Raw genomic sequence first — 17200 nt, 5'->3', positions numbered from 1 at the left:
TTCATCATAAAATAAATGCAAATGAAAGTAAAAAGGAATGGAAAGGAAGGAAGGAAGGAAGGAAGGAAGGAAGGAAGGAAGGAAGGGAATGGCACAGATGCCACATGTCCTTTGGATCAGAAGGCGCTAACACACTCCCACTGACAGAGAGAGCAACCACTACTAAAGCTGTCCATGGACATGGCTGGAGAGGTGGCTCAGTGGTTTAAGGTACTTGCTGCTCCTGCAGAGGACCTGGGTTCAGTTCCCAGAACCCAAGTTAGATGGCACACAGCTACCTGGAACTCCAACTCTAGGAGATCTCCATGGGCATCCATATACATGTGGCATACACTCACACATACACATAAATTTGAAAGAAAAGAAATTGTCTATGGCTCTGCTTTTGTACACAGCCTTTTTTGCTTTTTTTCTGAAGCATCTTTTTATTAGATTGCCAATCAGAAGTGCAACACAATTCAAATATTTGTGAGTTGGCTTGATAAGAGATGCAAAATATTTAGACTATGGCTGTTATGTATTCATATAGTCATTCATCAGATCTTATCCTAATACATAACATTATTTATTAATTAAACATATCCCAAATCAGCTGGATGTGGTGGCTCACACCTGTAATTTTGGAATTTGGGAGGCTGCAATAGGAAGATTGCTGTGAATTCAAGGTCAGGCCAGTCTATGGGGAAAGGTTTAAGTCAGCCTTGGCTAGAGCACTCAAGAGGTACAGGCAGGTAGGTCTCTGTGTTTGAGGCCAACCTGTTCAACATAGAGAGTTCCATCCAGAGTTACATAGTAAGATCCTGTCTCAAAAACAACACAAAACAAAAAGAAAAGGAAAACATACCACTAGGTAGGCAGAGGCAGGTGGATTTCTGAGTTTGGGGCCAGCCTGATCTATGGAGGGAGTTCCAGGACAGCCAGGGCTACCCAAAGCAACCCTTGTCTCAAAAACACCAGAGAGAGAGAGAGAGACAGACAGACAGACAGACAGACAGACAGACAGACAGAGGCAGAGACAGCGAAAGGGAGGAAAGGAGGAAGAGAGGGAGGGAGAAAAAAAGGAAGGGAGGAAGAGAGAGAAAAGAAAGGAAAGAGGGAAGTAAGGGAGGAAGGAAGAAAGAAGGGAAGGAGGGAGGGAAAAGAAAATGCAGTGGTTTAAAAAAAACTGTTCCCCAGAAGGAGTCACACTATTAGGAGGCGTGACTTTGTTGGAGGAAGTGCGTCACTGGGAGCAGGCCTTGAGGTCTCAGATGTTCAAGCCAGGTCAGTGGCTCACTGTCTGTTCCTGATACCTGTCCATTCAAATATAGAACTCTCAGCTACTTCTCCAGCACCGTGTCTGCCTCTGAGCCACCACGCTTCCTGCCATGACAATAATGGACTAAACCTCATGATGATAATGGATTAAAACACCCCTAATTAAATGTTTCCTTCCTAAGAGATGTCGTGGTCATGATGTCTCATCAGAGCAATAGAAACCCTAACTAAGACAGAAAGGAAAAGAAAAGGTTAGGAAAAAAAATAACTAAAGCTCTACAAAGCAAGGCATTGAATTTAGAGGAAATTCTAAGAAAACACATGACATAAAATGTTGGGTAGGACTGACCATTATTACACATACAAAGCTCCCACTTAGTCATGATTCTGATGTTAATATGTTCTTAATGGATTTTGTAAAATTTGATCTGCTGGGTGCTACAGATAAAACCTGAGAACAGTTAGCGACTCGTCTCTTTAACATGTGGCTTCCCTAATTCTCCCAAAGTCGAAATGAACCTTCTTCCAATGCAGCATCCCGAAGAACTGCCCCGGGCCAGAGATGATGAACATCAGGCATGAGACCATCCAGACACAGGCACTTTATTTATGAATTTGTTTCCTGCACTATTTCTCTTTTTACCTCAAGATTTTCTGTGTCCAGCACACACAACACAAGAGCTCCCATCTTCTCAGATACAAATTGGTCATTTGTACAAAAGGAAACGTGTTAACAGAGTCTTGCGTTCTTAGCAAATACCACAAATGGGAGCTCTCAGCTAAGAAGGGGGTCTTGTTTTGGCTGTTTCAACAATTACGGTTGAGGTTACTCTCTCAAGTGATTATCTATTGCCTTACTTAGGGTTTCTATTACTGTGAAGAGACACCGTGACCATGGCAACTCTTATAAGGAAAACATTTAATTGGGGTGGCTAACAGTTTCAGAGGTTCAGTCCATTATCATCCTGGTCGGGCATGGTGCTGTGCTGGCAGACATGGTGCTGGAGAAGAAGCTAGGAGTTCTGCAGCTGGATCCACAGGTAGCAGGAAGTGAACTGTGGCACTGGAGTAGCTGAGCACATGAGAATGCAAAACCCACCCCCACAGTGACACATTTTCTCCTTTAAGGCTGCTCCTAATCTAACAAGGCCACATCTCCTAATGGTGTTCCTCCCCATGGGAGCCATTTTCTTTCAAATCACTACAACTATCATATTTACTTTCACAAACATGAAACTGTGTTTTTCTAACAGGGCCCCAGACCTTGGTAGTCCCTTAGACCCTAGCACAACTGTCTCCATGATGGAAGTGCCAGTCGGGCTGTAAAACTCAGCATGTAGGCAGCACCACCTGCCAAAAGTAAAACAAAGGTTTTATTCATCAAAGCCCGTATAGTTCTGGAAAAGTGTCAAAATGTACTAACCTTGCCTTTTAGCTTCCCTAGTTCCAATTCTGACAAATCATTCTTGTTAACTGAAATATGTCAATTCAGAACGTGGTTTTGGGGCTTAAACATTGATCCTGAGAAAGGCTCTGGGCTACACTGGGATCCCAAGCACCCAGTTTAGTTGCCAGCTGGCTAGAAAAGACTTATTATTGGCTTAAACCCATGTCCGAGATGAATACACTACACCATTCCTAGAGACCCCAGTGAGATCCAGAGACCAAACCTCAAGACAGTGGGGATCTCAGAGCCCCTTGGATCAAGGAAGAGTGTAGTTGGTGGTCAGCGAACTCTTAGGAACTGTGCAACCTGAGATGTCCCAGGTTCCCAGGGTTCCCTCTGAATCAATCACTGTCTAATGATTTGAAGGGCCTGACACCTTCACCTGAAAAGGAAGGAAATGAGGATGTTGCCTCATCTGTCACCCCTGGGTGTAAGTCTGACTAAGGTGTCTTCTGTTTGGACACACAAGAGAGGTCAGATGTGGCTGTTGATCCAGTGTCTGGGATCCACATGAGACATCGTGGGTTCCTTCTGTCTGTTCAGGTGTATGAGTGTGTGGTGGTCACCACTGGCTGCCTTTACTCTGTTTCTGTGTGTGTCTCTGTGTGTCTTTCTATGTACCTCCATCTCTCTGGTGTGAGACCCTCCCCACACCCAGCTTAAAACCTGTGCCCTCTTCTGTTAGGGACCCAAATCCAGACTCTTCAGGCCACCCAGTGAAACCCCAAATCCTCCACCCGTCTGTCTCCAAAGCAGGAGCACTTGTTGGATTGGTTGCTTGCCTCCTGCCCATGGTCAAGGTTGGTCCCATATGGATGTAGGGAGAGGTCTGGCCTCTCATCCAGGGCCCCTGCCGTCTAAAGAGAATGCACACAGGGAGGGAATGGTTTCGCCAGGTGAGCACTCTCTGCTCTGCTCAATGCCTACTCTAAGAAACACCAGGGAAGGGAAAATGTTCCTCTGGGCTGAGCCCAAAGAAAAAGAGAGAACTCTACTCTTTTCTCTTGCATGATTTACGTCTCCTTTTAACCAGGTAGTCTATAAAACTCACCACTCTCTGAAAAAAGTAAAAAAGAAAAAACAAAACAAAATAAGCAAACAAACACCCCTGGGCTGGGCAAGGCGGGGGGCAGGGGAGGGGGGATCGTAGCCAAACAACATAGCCTAGACAGAACCAATTTTCCCTTTTGTCTAACACTGACCAAAAAGAATATCAACAATTTTCACTAGGCTCTTTTTAAAGGATTAAAGACAACTTCTAAAATATTTCCTTTGCTACCCAGCCAGCCCCAGATTTTAGAAAAAAGTTAAAGTCACCATCAGATTCTCTGGTGATGAGACGCAGTAAGACTTACAGATACCTGGCAAAAGTTTGGTGTCATAGCCTCTGCCAGAAGAAACCAACCCACCCAGGACTGGCCCAACACCAAGCTCCTATAATTGTTCAGCTACCCCCATCCATATTAAACAATACCCAATGACCCTGGAAACAAAAGGGGAAATTGCAGTTTGCATTGCCTGACTTGAAGACACAGGCATCCTAGCGCCCAGCCAATCACCCTGGAATACTCCTCTCTTGACCTCTGATTCTCATGAGTCTGATTCTTCCAGAGAAGCAGATGTGCACTGTCCTGGACATGACAGACACATTCTTCAACCTCCCATGGGCAGAGGTGAGTCAACCCATCTTTTCTTTTAAATGGCAGACCCAGTGGGAGGTTACAGCAAGCGACATACCTGGACCAGGTTGCCCCAGGACTTAAAGATGCTAAGTGCAGACTTTCTGCCCTTCCTTCAGAGGTTTCCTGGAAAATAGATTATAAAAGGGCCACTGGGGAAATGCTTCAAGAGTTACAGACCTTGGGCTCTAAAATGTCAGCTAAGAAAGTACAGTTTTGTACATCAGAGGTTAGCTACCTTCTAGCCTGCTGAGGGGAGGCACAAGGAGCCTGTCTCAGAAAAGGATTGCTGCCGTCCTTCGTATTCCAACTCCAAAGGCTAAAAGACAGGCTAAGAGAGTTCCTAGGTGCAGTTGGATATTGCTGCCCCTGGAGGAAATTGAAATGCCTCTATACACAATCACAAAAGGGGGCACTAGACCCCTGCTCTAGACCGGGACTGAAAGAAGGCATTTGAGGCTTTAAAAGTAGCTCTGACTTCTGCTCCACCCCTAGAATTTCCAAATGTCTCCAAACCTTTTCAACCATTTGCCAAGGAAACAAAAGACAAAAGGGGCTTTAAACAAACTTTGGGGCCATGAAAGCAACCCGTGACATACCTGTCCAGACTACTGGACCCTGTCACCATAGGATGACCCACTGTCTAAGAGCTGTGGCGAAACAAGCTGACTCTGGATCAAGATCTCATACTCAAACACCCTCCGAAGAGCACCCATACACTGGCTATCCAGTGACTGCGCATCCCAGCACCAGGCCCTACTCGAGTCCAGCTTGAGAAACCCTCCGCCATCCCTTCAGCTGCCCTCTTGCCCGATGGCTCAGGAGCTCCAGCATGACTGTCAGGAAATGAAAACTGAAACCAGCTACGTGGGAGCTGCAATAATTGCTTTAACCGAAACCATTTGGGCCCGAACCAGGTACCTCATCCCAGAAGTCAGCCTGATCTGACCCAGGCTTTCAGATGGGAAAGAGGCAAGTCCACCGCCAAATACACGGACAGTTGCTATTCTTTTACTACGGGGCATGTCCACAGTGTGATCTATAGAGAAAGACGACTTCTCATCACTGGGCAAAAAGATATTTAAAAAACCTTGGCCCTCCTAGAAGCTATTAGACAAATGGCTGTCTTCTGCTAGGCTTCTGACCTGGCTGCCGGACAAATGGCCCTAAGATCAATGCCGTCTGTTGACATTCTGATATTCTGATAGCACACCGTGACCCAGTGCTACCTGAGACTCCATGATAAAAAAAAAAAGGACAACTCAAATCCGCAGGTTGATGGAGGACACCAAAGAGAAAGGTCTTTCTCCCAGAAACACCTGGCAGGACTCTGGGACCTGACCTTCACCAGGCTACTAACTCATCTGGGGTCCATAAAACTTTCTGAGTTGCTCAGACCAAAGTATGCTACTCCTAGACTGGACAACCTAGCATGGGATGCCTCAGCCAGATGCCAGGTTTGTGCTCAAGTGAATCCAGGGAGTGCTTACTCAAGAAGGGGTCAAAATGAGAGACCAACACCCCAGCAAACCTGCCAAAACTGGCTTCCCAGAGATCTGGCCTGCTGTGGCATGATGAAAATGCTTTGGTAGTTTTTATAGATTCCTTTTCCTGGTAGAAAAGAAGCATTCCCACTGAAACTGCTCAAATAATAGCCAAAAAGCTCCTCCAGGAACTGGTCCCATGATTTGGTCTCCCTGTAGCATGGGGTCCAACAATGGCCTGGCTCTCATGACCAAAAACCTCTCAATTAATAGCTAAAGCTTTAGACATAGATTAAGAACTCTATTGTGCAGAACTCAAAGCTCTGGTCAAGCAAAACAAAAACAAAACAAAAACAAAAAACCTCTAACAAAACTCTCATCAGCGTCCAACAAAGGATCGATAGACCTCCTTTTGGAAGACCTCCCTCACTGCTTCCCAGGCTCAGAAGCCAGCAGTTGGCAGAACTCTCTAACCAACCGTTGCTTTCTCAAGTCACTACAGCCCCTCCAGCCCTCCAGAAAGGCTATTCATCGAACGATCTGAGAGATCCAACTGACACCTGAGTCCATCACCAGTTTCCCCTTGCTCCGGTCCAGTGACACTCTCTGGGTCAGGCAGGTAGTCACAGGGGCACTGAAACCAACCTGGGAAATACTCCACATGATGATACTCTCCACTCCCACGGCTGTAAAGGGAGCTGGCATTACACAATGGATCCACCACACCCCAGTCAAGAGTGGAAGCCACAGACGCGGCTGGCAACTGGATGATCTCCTGACTATGGACCCATTGAAATTAAGGTTTCGTTGGGCCTCAGGCCCTTTCACTCTCTGCCATTCTCCAACCTCCTGAGACTTGTGTTTGGTATGAATACAGTGCTATGGTGCAGCCCCCACCACCCTCAGACCTGGACTGGAAAAAGAACACAGATACAGGGAAGGTATTAGCTAATGTGACTACAGACCAGCAGTCCCTATTCCATCTGCCCTTTACTTTTTGATACCAACTTTAAGCGTTTGTTACATAGAAAAAAAGAAAAAATATGGAAATCTATCCTTTGAGATAGAAGTACAGAGTTTACAATTCTATGCATGCCTTGTGGCTAGGCCCCCTAGTTGTCAGACACAAGGGAGTTTCCCTTAAACAAAAATTGGGGTTGTAAAATTGAGGCTTCCAGAAAAATTCCTTGAAAAAGATTCTGGCCTTGGGAAACAAGAAAAACCGGGGAAATCAGACTCTACACCACAGGAAGGGACCCTGGGGATAAAGTTAATCATTGTCAGCCAAAAGTCAGCCAGGATGCTGGTTGTGCTTAGCCACCTGGCCCCTATCCTACATAGTGATATGAACCAACCAGCCTGTTAGCCAACGGACTGACAAAACTCACTGTAACTGGGGGCAGCCCAAATTAACATTAGAGATTTTGTGAGGAACTAAAACTTGTCTAATATCCAAAACCTTTAACTTCTTACTTGATATCTACAAGTATGCCTTATGGGTTAATTCATCTGGATAACAGCAATTTTACTGATCCCCTAAGACAACTTGGGGGGCATGTACTGATGGTTCTGACGCTTTGCAAACTAAGTAGACAGGTTGATCAGGACATAGAGGTATTAAAATTTTCCATTTCTAAATTAGGACGACAGATTTCCTTGCAAAAATGACCCTACAAAATCAGAGAGGCTTAGACTTGCTTCTCATGAGATAAAAGAAAGTTGGCTTTGAGAGAAATCTGTTGTTTCTATGCTAATTAATCAGGAGTAATTAGAAAAAAAATCTTGCCATGCTTAAAAAATTAATTGATAGCCGTCTCTGGTCTCTTGGTCCCCCTGGCTAACTGCTCTGCTGTCAATGCTGACTAGGCCTTTCTCATTCTGATTGGATTAACAGCAGGACCCTATGCCTTAAACTTGAGCAGGATGAGCCCATGATTTGACTCACTCAGTAAGACCAGTGGGGAATGTGTCCCAGCCCCAGACCTTAGCACAACTGACTCCATGATGGAACTGCCATTTAGGCTATAAAACTCAGCATGTAGGCTGCACCACCTGCCAAACCAGAACAAAGGCCTAATCCATCAAAGTCCATAGTTCTGGTAAAGTCTCAAAACGTTCTTTTTTTTTTTTTTTTTTTTTGCTTCTGTAGTTCTGCTTCTGGCTAACCGTTCTTGTTAACTGAAGTGTGTCAACCTAGAACATGGCTTTTGTGTTTCACCCTGAGAAAGGCTCGAGGCTACACTGGGTTCCCAAATACCCAGTGTAGTTGCCGGCTTGCTAATAAAGACTTTGTATGGGCTTACACCCATGTCAAGTGGTCTTCTCCGATGGATTCCCCCACAACACTTTTGCTTTGTTTCGTTAGGAGAGGAAAGTGGGAAGGGAAGACTCCTGGAGGAGAGGTACAGAGCCAAACAGAGCACAGAGCACTGCCTCTCAGACTGGGTTGTGGTCACTTTCCCCACATGGTTATTTTCTAAACAAGGCTATATAGTAAAAGATTTTGCTAAATCTTGAAGCTGGAGAGATGGTTCCATTTGCTCTTGTAGAGAACCTAGATTCAGGTCCCAGAATCCACATGGTGGTTCAAACCATCTCAACTCCAGTTCCAGGGAATCCAGTCCTCTCTTCCCACCTCCTTGAGCACTGCTCATACACTGTGCACAGATACACACCCAGGCAAAATACATGCATATGAAATAAATAAAGAAATCTTTTAAAAGTGTTTGAATTTTTAAAAGATAATGAGAAGGCTATATATCAAAGCAAGTCAGACGAAGCATCTGCTTTCGAGTTCATAAAGACTTCTAACTCTACAGTCTCCGCATTTACTTAGGTTTGAAGATGAACATAACACAGACTGGATTAAGTCTCTTGCCATGTAATAAATTTCACTCAGGTCTGACACTATCTCCGTTCATCTTTAACGAAACCATAAAGGTACTGTAATTTTAAAAATCTATCCAAGTTTTAATGAAAAAAAAAGCAGTAACTCCTCCAAAATACAGGGAGAAAAGTCAATCTTCTTTTTTGCTTTGTTCAAAAAACAATAGAATATCCAAGAACTTAACAATAAATTGTGGGCTTTCCTTCCTCCAGTTCCACTTACTATCTAACATCAGCTGTGTTTGGTCAACATTCAGAATCTAGAGTAACAAACTCTGGGGTCTGGGATATAAAATCACCTATGTCTTCCATGGTGATTGAAAGCTGGGAGTTGGTGGCATCCACAGGGTACAAGAACACTTCGATCAAATCAACCCCATGCTTAAACATCAATATCCTGTTGTCGTCTTACATGTTTATGGTGATTTGAAATGCATGCCATTTTTTCCTTTTCTGTATCAAATTTCAAGTTCAATTTGGTCTTGAAGTGAAGAATCAGTGTGTTCATTCAAGCAGAGGAGTAATGTTCATCACTGTATTGATAAGATGCACTAAAAATCTAGATAGACTGAATTAAAGTTTCCATTGAGTGTATTTTGTTGTGTGCTACCTAGGAGGACTGGAAAAAATAAATCCCCTGCTTCTGTGAAGTACTTTGCTGGTGAGAGGCAAAAAAGAGTCTTAGATCCTGTATACATGTACATGTGTATGTGTGTATGTGTATGTATGTGTGTTAGATGAATGTCTGTACTCCTATTCATGCATATATGAAGGCCAAAAGTAACTTGTACACATGCACACATGTACACACACACACACACACACATGCACATATGCACAGAACCTAAAACACATGTTGTGTCTTTCATTGCTTTTCCACAGTTTTTGAACCATTGCCTTCATGTTAACCCCTGCCTTCAGGTGTCTGACCTACTTGAGTTCCTGCCATGATTTCCTTCAATGATGGATTACGATGTGAAAGTATAAGCCAAATAAACCCTTTCCTTCCTGTCTTAGTTTAGGGTTTCTAATGCTGTGATGAAACACCATGACCAAAAGACAAGGTAGAGAGGACAGAGTGTATTTGACTTACAGATCCATTTTGCTGTTCATCACCGAAGGAAGTCCCTCTTTTCCACCGAGGAAGGCCTTTTACAGGGCAGGCACCTGGAGGCAGGAGACGATGTGGAGGACATGCAGGGATGCTGTGTTGTCAGATTTTTTGGACTACCAGCTCACAAGTGATGACACAGAGACTTATTATGAATTATTAAAGCTTTGCCTTCACTTAGGCTGTTCCTAACTAGTTCTCATAACTTAAATGAACCTTTTTTTTAATCTACATTCTTTAAGAGGCTCATTATCTCATTTCTGTACTGCCCATCCTGTTTCCTTGCCTTCTTCCCTCCAGAGTACTCTCTGTCTCGTGAAGTCCCGCCCAACCTTTTCCATCAACAACTTAAGCTTTTATGTTTCCCAACCTTATATACTTTACACTTCTTATGTAAGTTTCTTTTCTAAATTTGATGACAAGGAAAACTGTAAAACTATAACTATCTAGTCTTCAACTCCATCAAAGACCCAAGGAGGATCTAATATTTTTGAGTAAACAGGAAGTACAGAGCAAACAACATCCAAATGACAAAGACAACTGTCTGCCTAGACAGCTACCCAAGGTTCCTCTGTAACATTCAGACATCTATCTTTGACCTACAGGCCTAGAATATCTGACAGACTTTTTTGTGAAGCAGGAAAATTTGAAGGACTGTCCTACCTTGTCTTGGCAAAGTTCAGCAGTCAACTACTTTTGTGTCCTGGTTGTCCATATTGTCCAATTTGTACAGCATATTGTCAGCAAGGTAAGGGAAGTTTATTGCCCAAGTGGTTAGCTTTGCCACATTGAAAGCAAACGCCACTCTTCTGTGTCCTGCTTGTCCAATTAGGACAGCATACCATCCGAAGTCAAGACAAGGGCATTTTCTTGCCCAGTGGCTTACTTTTGCCACAAAGAAAGTAAACTCTATATGGAGTTTTTATGATGCCCATTGTCTTCTCTGAAGTAGATTGGTACTGCCAGGAACAGACATGTCTCATTGTCATAAAAAGAAAAAGAACCTATGCTATTAAAAACATCTTAAAAGCCATGTTCTGTAGATCTCTGAAGCGTTTGAAGATAACTTGTCTATCTAAAACACATCTTTGCTTGACCTTGAAAACATACCTAACAAGCTCAATTATAATAAGTGGCTAATTGCTAACCTGCATGTTCTTATTATCCTAAATAACTAGTAATAATAACTTTCAAGGGCTATAAATTTTGCATTACATTGCTAAATGATTTGCATAGGTACCATACCTTGAACAAGATTAAAATATATGTATAGTATGCTTTAATAAAAATAATTTCAACTTTGTATCAATATATAAAAAGTCCACACTAATATCAAATATTTAAAACTAGTAGTTCTTTTTTTGGCTTAAAAGTATATTCAATAATCTACCTTTTAATCCTATTTTATAGCTATATCACCCCTTTTTAAAAATAAGAACTCTGAATCTAATCCCCTTTGTTTAGCTTTCTTCCCAACCATAACCAATAATAATATGTAACCATATGATATGACAAATATTTATAACCCGTTGAATGACCAAAAACCAGCCACCCCACCTCTTGGGAATGTAGGTGTTGTATTCTTAAATTTACTCCCTGCTGTCCTGGAAGATGTACCTGTATCATTTGTTGTCCAGTCTCTGTGTAATAAGAAAGTGCAGGGCTTGTCTCTAGTCCTGGCTAGAGTAGTCTGTTAGGCTGGATCATCTCAGCTAGCCATGTCAAAATTGCTCTGAGCAATTCAAGTATGTACCCCTCATATTTCATACATTCTCAGAAAAGGTATTTCAAATCCTCAGGGAACAGGTATCAGTTACTACTGCATCAAAGCTGCCTAGTCAGTGTTCCAGCCTCCTACCTTTCTGGAATTGTATAATGTGAGTAGTCGGTTGGCCGTGGGCCTTTCCCATGTATCCCTATTTCAAAATGCAGGCTAGAGAGGCATACCCTGTTTGAACACAGCTGGACAGCACAGGGCAAGCTTCTACTCAAACTAAATCTAAAAATAAGTAAAAATTTTAAAAAATCCCCCATCTAGGACACATGGCTTCTTGTTAGTTTCCCCCTCTGAAGTTTGCCTTTTCCTAGCCATAAATATTAAGTTAAGAGTCCACCTTCCCCAGGGATCATAACATCCTGTCCACCAACTGAAATAATGTTGAAATTACTTGAGAGAACAAAGGACAAATTGTTCCAAAGACCAGTGAACTGTTTCAAAAGTTCTTTTCATGAGGTTTTGAAATTTTATTTTTATTTTATATGTATGAGTGTTCCTTCTGCATCTCTGCGTGTGTATCGTATGTGTATTTTATGTGTATGAGAGTTCCTTCTGCACCTCGGCATGTGCATGGTATGTGTATTTTATGTGTATGAGTGTTCCTTCTGCATCTTCGTGTGTACATCGTATGTGTATCCCAAATCATGACACAGAGATTTCTTATTAGTTATGAATGTTTGGCCTACCTTAGGCTCATTTCTGGCTAGCTCTTTTAACTTAAATTAACCCATTTCTTTTTAGATACCTTTTGCCTCAGAGCCTTTTACTTTTGTTTCCTTCTGTATGTTTTACTTTCACTGTCTCTTGTGTCTGGCTAGTTTCTTGTCTTGGGCCTTCTTACTCCATCATTCTGTCCTCTTCCTTCTTCTCTCATTCCTCTTAAATTTATTCTCTCTACTTGCCAGCCCCACCTATCTGCCTAACCCTGTCTTGCCTAGCTATTGGCTGTTCAGCTTTTTTTTAGACCAATCAAGTGCCTTAGGCAGGCAAGGTAAAACAGCAACACATCTGTAAACAGAGACTACACTTTCATTTCCTAGCTGCTCAGACCTGGATAATCACACAGAAGCTATATTAATTATATATAATTATAACACTGCTTGGCCAATGGCTCAGAAATATTTCTAGCTAGCTCTTATATCTCAAATTAATCCATTTCTATTATTTTATATTTTACCATGAAGCTCATGGTTTACTAGTAAGGTCCTGACATCTTACTCCTTCAGTGACTACATGGCACCTGACTGACTCCACCTTCTTTCTCCCTGCAATCAGTTTGGCTTTCCTTTATAGTTATATCATGCTCTGCCATAGGGCAACACAACTTCTTCATTAACCAATGGTAATAAAACGTATTCATAGCAGACAGAGGGGGATACATCATCACACATCTTTTCATAATTAAACAGACAGCAGAAACAAATGTAACACATCTTTACACAGTTAAAGTAATATTCCACAGCATAAGCAAATATAGCAGGTCTTTGCATGGTTAAATATTTCACAATAAAGACCCATCATAAATCTGGGTGGCAATATTCAACCTAAATCTGTGTCATACCTTCTGATCGCAATCCCTTATTCTCCACCACCTATTCCCAACTCCACTGCCTTCCAAGATGGGATTTGGTGGGACGGAACCCCTGACACAGTAATGCAGAGATCGTAAAAGACATTTCGAGGTGACAGTCCTCCATGTCAAATGAGAACCCAGAAGAAGGAATAGTAGTTAAGCCTGGATCTGAAACAATAACCAAAAGAAAAAAATCACCAACATTTGCTTTTAGGGAGTATTGGAAAAATGGGCTGGTTTATTGTATGATTTTCAGCTGGGTGATTTTTTGGGACAACCAAGACAGTCTGAAGGGCAAACAGCTGTAGTGAATTCCAGGAAATGTTAAAATGCACGTTTGTTGAAGGCTGTGTAAGATTTCTGAGAACAGTGGTAATTTCTGTGCTTATATATGTTTAGTGTATATAAGGCAACGTACTTGTCCCAAAGGTATTCACTCAGAACTACACAAAAAGATGAGTTTAGTTTTTGAAGTGTTCCATCATAGAAAATTACTTAGAATTGGTATGGTGTGGCACACCTGCAATCCTAACACTCAGGAGGCTGGGGGATTAGGATACTTTGAGGTATACGGTGAGTGCCAAGCTAACTAGCAAGAGCCTGTCTTAAAAACTTAAAAAGAGCTGGGCAATGGTGGCGCACACCTTTAATCCCAGCACTCAGAACGCATAGGCAGGTGGATCTTTGTGAGTTCGAGGCCAACCTGGTCTATAGCGTGAATTCCAGGACAGCCAGGGCTATGAAGAGAAACCCTATCTTGGAAAACTAAAAAGAAAAAGAAAAGCCTAAAAAGGGAAAAAGAAAAAAAAGAGTAGTTGGGAAACACAAGCCAGAAGGATCTCTGTAAGATCCCCCTGTTCCTGAAACAGAGTGAGATCTGTTTTAAGGGGAAAAACAACAACAACCAATAACTTTTTGAAAAACACAGGGGAGGGGGGCAGAAATTTTAAAATGGCAAGACTTCTTAAATAACACACCTATTAATGTTTATATTTAATTTTAAAATTTGTAATTCAAAACTCCTTTGGCTCTGTCCTTAAATTTTATTTAGCAGGCTTTAGAATTTTCAGAGCTTCAGGGATCTCTTCTCTGGTGAACTTGAGGGACTCATTTCAACTCGTTTGCTTTGGGACAAGGACATTAGAGATAAGATGTGTAATCATCAGGGTCTTGCGAACTGTTGCGAGTGTTTCTACTTCCCTTCTTCAGTGGTCCACAGCCAACGCCCGAGTCACTTCAAATTCAAAGTGTCTAAAAATGGAGCCCATCTTCAAACGCGAGGCTCCTCCTTGTCATGCCGTCTTTATCTAGAGAAGACACGGCACCTGTTCTGGTCTACCAAACTTAATCATGTCATTGTCAGTCTCTCTTTTCAACATGGTCAAGAAGGTGGACGTCTGGGGCCGAAGGCATGGCTCCAGGGCCAAGCCCCAGACCCGAGGATGTGTGAGGCCCTAAATTCAACGTCCAGCAGCACACATATGGTATAAAGAGGTAGAAACTCTGGATTCTTCTTTGAACTGCCCTCTGTAGGATCCCATTCTGACTTCTAGAACTTTATGTCACCTGGAGAATCATCAGTGAACGGAGACCAAAACGAATGTTCATCAGCCTCCCTTTTCTCCACGTGTGACAGTTTCCTTAGCCTAATATAGAACAAACACTAAAACAAACAAATAAACCTATCTATTAAGGTTGGTGGTACACAAACTTAATCCTAGCGTTTAGAGGCAGAGGCAGGAGGATCTCTGTGAGTTCAAGGCCAGCCTGGCCTACGTAGAGAGCTGCAGAGCAGATACAACTCCATAAAGGGATCTTGTGCAAAAGACCACACCAAAATAAAATTTTTAAAAAAAACCCAAAACTTATTTATTTACCTATTCTGGTAGGCCAGAAAGATTGAAGGGTGAACAACTAAGAATCCACGTCCCACTGGGGCAGTCAGAGAACTAGGTGAATAAGACAGTAAAATAAATATATAAGTGTCCCGAAGAGGAGCAGAGTACTGTGGTTAGGATCATAGAGAAAGTCTACTTTGGCTCCTGGGTGAAGTGTAGATTGGAAAAGGCAGAGAAACAGCTTGGGGAGCAGCAGAAAAAGGCTGCCCCAACTGTCTAGGCAGAGCCCTTGGTAACTAGGACTATACAGAATTGGGGAGCAGGGAAGGGTCATAGTGAAGGTAGGGCCGCAAAGCAGACATGACTGGACTGGCTGAGGGACTCCGGAAGACTGAATGGCAAATGGAAAGGCTGGACCGAAGACCGTGCCCGGTTTCCCAGTGTCTACAAAAGGCTCGAACAGTAGCACCGGTTACCGAGATAAGGAAGACTAGAGAAGAGCCACTTGGGAACTGAAATCAAGGGCTCCTTTGTTGTTCTTAGTAAGGAAGAGACAATCCCTGAATCTTACCTTTGCAAAGAGCCCCGAGGAAGTCGAGTCCCTGAAGCCACAGTCACCCAGAGTTGGCAGATAGTCTTTGAGGCCTACAGCTATCTATTCAAGCTTGCTGTAACCGCCTGCTTAGCAGTCCCACCAAGACATTTGAAAAGGGTCTGGATTTACGAATGATTTTGTTCTTTATTCTGTAGCTCTAAAAAAATTTATGAAACTGCTTCCGTGTTGGAACAAGGAATTTGGGGAGACCTGAGTCGGTATTCCCAGGCCCTCGTCATTCATAGTTGGCACCAGAACAAACTCTATTTCCTTTGAGGTGAGGGTTGTGTTTATGTCAACACTCCTGCAATCGAGAAGATAGCAGTCACACACTGTGGTGATGCAATTCTGTTCCGTTCTGGTTTCTTCCACTGTTTTTATCCGAGCCTCACAGCCTGGGTGCCAGTTCAGGAACACGTAGTACATGTATGCAGGAACACGTAGTACATGTATCCAGGAGCACATAGTACATGTATCCAGGAGCACATAGTACATGTATCCAGGAGCACATAGTACATGTATCCAGGAACACATAGTACATGTATCCAGGAGCACATAGTACATGTATCCAGGAGCACGTAGTACATGTATCCAGGAGCACATAGTACATGTATCCAGGAGCACATAGTACATGTATCCAGGAACACATAGTACATGTATCCAGGAGCACATAGTACATGTATCCAGGAGCACATAGTACATGTATCCAGGAACACATAGTACATGTATCCAGGAGCACATAGTACATGTATCCAGGAACACATAGTACATGTATGCAGGAGCACATAGTACATGTATCCAGGAGCACATAGTACATGTCTCCAGGAGCACGTAGTACATGTATCCAGGAACACATAGTACATGTATCCAGGAGCACGTAGTACATGTATGCAGGAACACGTAGTACATGTATCCAGGAATACATAGCACAAGTATCCAGGAGCACATAGCACATGTATCCAGGAGCACGTAGTACATGTATGCAGGAACACATAGTACATGTATCCAGGAACACATAGTACATGTATCCAGGAGACGTAGTACATGTATCCAGGAGCACATAGTACATATATCCAGGAGCACATAGTACATGTATGCAGGAACACATAGTACATGTATGCAGGAGCATGTAGTACATGTATGCAGGAGCACGTAGTACATGTATCCAGGAGCACATAGTACATGTATCCAGGAACACATAGTACATGTATCCAGGAGCACGTAGAACATGTATCCAGGAACACATAGTACATGTATTTGTTGTGCGTCTTTGCGTCTCCTCCAATCCGGGAAAGTCCTTGATATTTTTTTTCTGATTTTTCATGACTTTGGTCATTTTGGAACCACAGTTTGACATTTCCTCATGGCTAGACTCAGGGGCTGTATCTTTCTGTGGCTGAAGTACTAACACAGCCATGTTGTGTTCCCTTGGCACCCATGTTTGCGCATGGCAGACCACTAAATTTTGCACTTCACTTACGTCATGAAGGTGGTATTTATTTATGTAGCCATGTAAATGTGGATTTATGGATTACGAAATCGTTACTTTGATG

This window comes from Microtus pennsylvanicus, chromosome 5, assembly GCF_037038515.1.
Source record: "Microtus pennsylvanicus isolate mMicPen1 chromosome 5, mMicPen1.hap1, whole genome shotgun sequence".
NCBI classification, from domain to species: domain Eukaryota; kingdom Metazoa; phylum Chordata; class Mammalia; order Rodentia; family Cricetidae; genus Microtus; species Microtus pennsylvanicus.
The sequence above is the reverse complement of the archived record's forward strand: the minus strand, read 5'-3'. Positions refer to the sequence as shown.